This window comes from Onychostoma macrolepis, chromosome 22 (genome assembly GCF_012432095.1).
Source record: "Onychostoma macrolepis isolate SWU-2019 chromosome 22, ASM1243209v1, whole genome shotgun sequence".
NCBI classification, from domain to species: domain Eukaryota; kingdom Metazoa; phylum Chordata; class Actinopteri; order Cypriniformes; family Cyprinidae; genus Onychostoma; species Onychostoma macrolepis.
Window position 1 is genome coordinate 25,736,252 of NC_081176.1, and position 7,174 is coordinate 25,743,425.

Genomic DNA, 7,174 nt, shown 5'->3' on the forward strand with positions numbered 1-7,174 from the left:
AAATATGATTAATCAGTCCCTCATAACACATCAGTCGATCAGCAGCAGAATTCTGTAGAGAAATATGTTTGAGATCTTGTACAGTGTTTATTATGTTCAGCATCCTGGTATTGAGTGTCACCACAGTAATTACATGCCTTAGTGAAAGTAAAACTTCAGCTGACACGCAAACTAAATGACATGTATCTATGTATGTGAGAACCAGTCTGATCACTATCAGAGCAAACTTCAGTGTCATTATGTACATATAATACAAAACACAATACTACAATGATATAATGCATACAATACAAAATGCTCTGCTTTTGCAGGCCAGGTGCTTATTGGATGAATATGTCAAAATAAAGACAAATATTACCATGATAACAACGAAGAGGAATATATATAATACACATGTGGGCCACATAACTCAATTTGATGAATATAACCACAAAGGAAACACACAAAACCTTAGTTACACCATATGAGTAGATCTGTGATAAAATCAACCTAGGCTCATGAAATTACGTGCCTCTATATACATTTCTGCAGAACCGTAATTATGTACCTTACTGCACGTTTCGTGGCAGTTTCAAAGTGAAATCTCCAGAGAGTGGCGTTAAAACACACGTAAAATACGTGACCGTGGCACATTTTTATTACGTTGGCACAGGCATGTATTGCTGTGTTTTTATTACGCTTGAGGTATATATTGCGGATGTTCGGAATTTAAATATCCGGTGAGTGACGCTAAAGGTTAATACTCTATCGTGTTGGAAATATCTCCCACACCAAACCCAACCCTAAACCTACCCGATAGTGTTAACAAATGCAATATTTATATAAAAAACACATTTGTTGATGCAGCCGTGCTGTTTAACTTCCTTTACAGACCTGTTTTGTCGAAGCATTGTTTCACGGGGTTAGGGTTAAAGAAATGTATGCAGAGGCACGTATGGATAAAATCAAGCAGAAATACAAAAATAATATATTGCATTACCTTGAGTTTTCATTTTGTCTTTCTTCTGTTTCTTCAGAAAACTTTTACCACCATTCATAATAATGATCAAAATCAGGGTAATTAAAAAGCCTCTCAGAATAAAAAACATCCACAAACCTTAATTGAAAAGAACATATTTTGGTGTGTACAATAATTTTAAACACATCAGGTTAAGGTTTTACATGTATGTTAATGCACATCAAATCAGATTTTCCACTGTTTTCTCTGGTTGTGACTATCACGACCTGCTCAGATTCATTGAATGATCTTATTTGAGTTTTAAACCTGTGTGAGTTTAGCTTCGAGACTTCAATTAAACTATTCATTAATTTGTATATATTTTAACTTACACGGCTCTGTGGAAAACTCGATTCTGATTTTGTCAGTCATCACATTCCGAGGTAGGCCTATGTTATTTGCTGATAGCAACCGGTAAAAACTGATAACACAGGCTCACTGGGTAACTGCAGTTGGCGCTATACGCTTGATGGAAACATTTTTTTTTTTTTCTTAGTGGAAGCTTTGCGTTTGGTTGGCTAATAAAATATTAAAACTCAAATCAATATGCTCTGTACAAATATTTGATTATGTCATCCTGGTATAGCAAACTCACTCTCTCATTTCATAAAAAACGCAGCTGCTGCTATTTTGTGACAATTGTTTTGCACACTGTAATGGTTTATAAAATAAGATTATAAAATGCTGATAAGCCTGTCGGGCTTTATTCTGCTATAACAACTGGCTGGATGTACATTAGAATTTTATTGTATAATTTTCATTTAATACAAGAATGCATGAATAAATCAAAATGCTGTGTGAGTTCACCCACAAAAGCGCTGCACAAAATGAGTAGATAGTGCCCTTATCTTTAACCTTTAACAGATTTGCATTATCTACATGACTAATTTACATTTCCTGTCATCTCTGGAAACAAATGCAAAGTCACAATATGTGCTCCTGTATGCAGCGTCCTGAACCCAACTGTGTTTTAGCCGCTCAAACACAGTATTTTTATGTTTTAGTAAATATATCTAATATCTAAAGCAAGCAATTTATTTGCGAAACGAAACTCATTCACTAGAGAAAAGGTATCCAGAGTGTGAACTGAAACATTTCCTGAGACGTTTCTGAGGAAACTTCTACATCAAACCCACCAATCATTAACACACTGGTGCTGGAAAATACTGTAAATTCTGCCTCATAACAAACTCTGACTGTACAGATGATAATCAATTATTTTTTTTTTTTATTTATTTTTTTTTTTTATTTAAACAAAGTTGTATGTTTTAAAACTATAGACATACATTATGTTTAAGATCTACTTCAGTGTTCACAGGTACATTCAGAGAAGGCAAAGAGCCTCATGTTTCATTGTATGCAGACACTCTCATTATATATGTTCAAGTTCTAAAAATGATTTTTTTGGGATATTTACATAATATAAATTTTTACTAAACTAAATGTTTTCCCATAACCAACAACAACAATGACAACAAAAATTCCATTGTGTATACTTCCTCTGAAATCCTTTCTCTTTCTCGTCCTCTTTTTTTGATTTTTTTAAACAAACAAACAAACATGTAGTGATATGAGTTTTAATTGGTGTACACATTTGTAATAGATTATTTTAAATGAATCAATGTTTGAACTCCAAATAAACAGTAAAAAGAAACAGTATGATGAAAATAAGCATCAAAAGCATTTTGCCATGTCATGACGAAAGGTTAAACAAACACTACTTGCCCATTTGCCTGCTCATCTAGTCCAACAACTTCCTGGAGTTTCTCCTCCCAACAAAGTGTCATTAAATATTACCTTTGAGTCTCACAGCAACTAAACAATCTGTCGAGATCAAAACAAGAGACAGGACCTGTGAGGCAGATTTTTATGGATTGAGCCCAGATCTGAAAAAAAAGGCAATTTTTTGTTATAGATAAATGCCAGCTGTTTGATAATTGATTTTTGAAAACTATTCGAAAGGCAATTTGTTTATTTATTTATGTTTTGTTTTGTTTTCATTCTCTTTAATTTTTCTCTGTAGGTTAGAATGAGGATTTTATTGGAAGCTCTGCAGTTTTGTGCCACTTTTTTCAGTGACAATAAACTGAATTCAAGACATGACATTGTATTAAAGACTCAATGACAGCAGGAATTTATAAGAAATCAGTTGAGGATCAGGATCCAGAATACAATGATTTCAAGAGGAGTTTACGAATCACATACTCATGTAAGTCTGAGTAGATTTATTTATGTATTTATTTATTTATTTAATCCACTGCAGTTCATTTCATTATTGGAACAAACGTCACATCAGACACAAAGATTTCTATAGCGACTTGCAATGAGACCAGCTTATTTTTATTTTTACATATCAAACTTAATTATTTTTCAGTGAAACTAGGTCAATATTTTGTAGTCTAACCAATGAAATGAGAAATATAAGCTTTTGTTATTGTTTTTATTGATGAATTAAAGGTGATGAAAGACAGGTGATTGAATATAAATATATATAAAAAGTCTGACGTAATTCAACGGAAGTGTTTTTTTGTTTTGTTTTTTGACCCTATGACGACTTCCTGCAACAAAGCACCCGGAAACGTATTCTCGTTAAGCTGTGCCACATTACGTTCTATTTTCTGACAAAAAATAAGTTTGGAAGTTTTATTAACTTCTATTGTGGGACCATGACCATTAGGCATGTTTATGATTTTTAAATGAAATTCTCTTTTCACAAAATGAGTCGTACTTCCAACGTTCTAACTTCAAACCACTGCGGCACGTGTGTATTCGGCGTTAGCATTAGCTTGTATTGTCTTTGTGTTGCGTTGCATGTGTTGTTATGATTATTTGATAGTAATTTGATTGACCGAGTCTTACAATGCATTCAAGATATTAAATATTTTACTAGTATAGGGTAAATGGATAAAGATGCTCCCTTTGTTCTTAATTAAGAACATCAACATTTAGGGTAAGATGGGGCAAGATGCCCTCTGGGGCAAGATGATCTTCCCTTATTTTTTTTTCTTCTGACCATAGATTGCCCAAAATCTAATCTCAGCACTTTTGATGAATGGCTAGGCTATTATTAATTTTGTCATTTCATCTGAATATAAGCATTTGTGAGATTTTCTCAGTCAAAACAGTTCTGAGGAATTATCTAATTTTGTGTCTCTGGAAATTAGTGATCTGTGACACTGTATATTATTGAATATCACATTTTTGGTGTATATATGTTAATGAGGGATCTGTAGACACATCAGTGTTTTTAGATTTATGAAGCACAAATTATAGTTTTTATTTTGAAGTGTAAAAAATAAATAAATAAAAATACAATTAGGCCCTAATATGACCCCCCAGAATTGGCCCCAAGTGACATGTTGTTACTAGTGTTATTATTTTCATATACATGTAATACTTATTGTAATTAATGGGGTTATTATTCAGTATTTCCATGAATTAAAAGTACTTTTCAGATATCTTTGCTTTCATTAAAATCTATAGGTTAATTGAGTTAAATCATTACATTTGCATTCGCAGTGTTGCTATCATGACATATCTTCAATTAAAATACAGGCAATGAAATATGTTAATACTCATATGCATGTATTTAAGCCATATAATAATTTAACCTTTCAGATGAATCTCTTACTGGGATTCTGCTTTGTCTGTTATTTGTCTTTGTCTGTCATTGGTTATGTAACTTTCTGTCAAGTTTTATCCTTTGGGAGGTGGGGCCACCCAGTAGGGGCCATCTCACCCCTCTTTTAAAGTTTTACATTTGGTGCTATAACAACTAAATTAGCAATATGTTTCTATTTATTTTCCTATAATAACACATTGGCAGATGTATCATCATCCAGCACATGCAACATAGGAACTAATTTGTTGTTCTGTTTCTGCAGATGCTGCTTCATCTGTGTATTTGCAGTGCTGATTAATAAAGGTGAGCACTTAAACAAACTACCTAACAGTTAAATGCATGTCTCATGAATAAATGCCAGGTTGTGTGTTTGGACTTAAAGTTTCTCTCATTTCAGTGTCTCTGGAGGTCACAGTAGAGGCTGTTATTGGTGGATTTGTTGTCCTACCATGTTCTTCAACTAAACATCATCTTAAGCCTCAAGACATTGAAGTGTTTTGGAGACACAATGACAGCAAGATTGTGTTTGATATAATCAAGGGTAAACATTCAGAGACACAAGACCCACAGTACAAGAACAGAGTTGAACCTTTCACAAATCTGAGACGAAACTACTCTATCAAGCTGACTGATCTCACTCAAGCTGATGCAGGGAAATACATCTGCTACATCACACCTTCAAATGAACAAGAGACTGTACAGATGATCATCAAGGGTGTGTGAAACTAGTTCAATCTTGATGATTTTAATTTAAAAAAATGTGTAAAATCTGATTACATTAAGAGTTTGATCAACTGTTGATGTTCCCGTCTGAATGCTGCTGTATTTAAATGATAGACAGACATGTTGTGTTTAACACAGAGCAGTAATTTTGTTTTATTTCTTTACTGCGTTGTTGCAGAATCAACAGCAGAAACAGGAAACAAATCCAGTGATCAAGAAAACCAAGGAGAAGATTCTGGAGCAGACAATGTGGGGAAATCAGGGCCTTTGCTCTGGGTTTGCATTGTAGTACCTGTAGTATTATTTCTTTATTAAATCCATTTTAATCATATTTTGCTTGAGAAAAAAAAAAACTCGAGCTGCCTCATTCTCTTCTGTTTCAACTGAAGAACAAACAACAGTGCCATAAATGACAATTAGGTCTAAACGTTTGCATTTCACTTGTCTTATTATGTTTTACTTTTAGCTGAATTATTAAACCTTGGCACCCTTTGGTGCAGTTTTGTGCTGTATTTTGCCACATGAATTGTAATGCCACAAAATGAGACCTTCAAAACTAAATAAGGACCATGTTTTTGCTGGAGCTTAAAGGGATAGTTCTTCCAAAAATGAAAATTCTGTCATTAATTACTCACCCTCATGTTGTTCCAAACCTGTAAGACCTTCGTTCATCTTCAGAACACAAATTAAGATTTTTGATGAAATCTGAGAGCTTTCTGACCCTGCATATAGACAGCAACACAACTGATATGTTCAAGACCCAGAAAGGTAGTAAGGACATTGTTAAATTAGTCCATGACATCAGTGGTTCAGCCGTAATTTTATGAAGCTTTCTGCGCAAAGAAAACAAAAATAACAACTTTATTCAACAATTTATTCTCTTTCATTTTGGGTGAACTATGCCTTTGAAAAAGTATTTGTCAGTATGCTGCTGCCTGAGATAATTCTGTACCACAAGTGTTCTTCCTTACGGAAGTTCCAAGTGGCCATGCATTATTATTTTTTTCCTTCTTGTTTTCTAGTGATCACAACTTAATTTTCTCGTGATCTCGACATAACAAAAGTTGTTTTCTCTGATCACGACTTATTTTGCTCATGATCGCGACATAACAAATGTTGTTTTCTCGTTATCACGACTTAATTTTCTCGTGATTTCAACATTACTATTGCTATAGTAACGAAAGCAACCTTGACAGGAACATTGTAAAATACTTAACCTGGCTTAATGTGTTAATTGAGAGTGTTTTTAAAAGACAAAACTCAGTATACATAGTAATTCATACAGACAAGAAGATGAGCCCATAATAAGAATGCAATTCGTTTAATTCCGCATTAAGCGTTGGCTTAAGGCAGTGTTTTTAAAAGACCAAACTCAGTAAACACATCATTAATAAAGCATTGCATGTACACAAATAAGTCCATAACAAGAACGCAATGCATTTTGCCAATGTCAAATTTATTTATTTTCTTTTTTATTTTTAATGAATCATTTCATGTTTATGTTAAGATTAGAACTACACATTATTTAACAGATATCATTTGTTAATTCCTGAAAGCACATAGATTAAATTATGCCTGTATATGCACAGTGTGCAGAAGATGAAACAAAACAAAACAAGGGTCAGGGTTCAGGTCTGCTGCTACAGCGTTTTTTTTTTTTTTGTAAAATAAACATGAGAGCCTTTTCAAGTGTCTTCATTTTCACAAGTTTTGATCTTCCTACGGGTTGTTCCAGAGAAAATGGCTCAAAAATACAAACTCTTTCCCAGGCTTTAGGAGAACAAATTAAACAGCTCTGGGTAATATGCATTCAAGACTAGATCAACATCTTT

The 7,174-nt window shown here is 33.5% G+C and overlaps 1 long non-coding RNA gene across 1 annotated transcript; it reads left to right on the forward strand.

Moving 5' to 3' along the window:
- The first annotated feature begins 2,204 nt into the window (after nt 1–2,204).
- Nucleotides 2,205–6,946, forward strand: LOC131530750 (uncharacterized). Its single transcript, XR_009268474.1, has 4 exons — nt 2,205–3,206; nt 4,882–4,922; nt 5,017–5,334; nt 5,521–6,946. It is a non-coding gene; the product is annotated as an uncharacterized LOC131530750 (long non-coding RNA).
- The last annotated feature ends 228 nt before the right edge of the window (nt 6,947–7,174 follow it).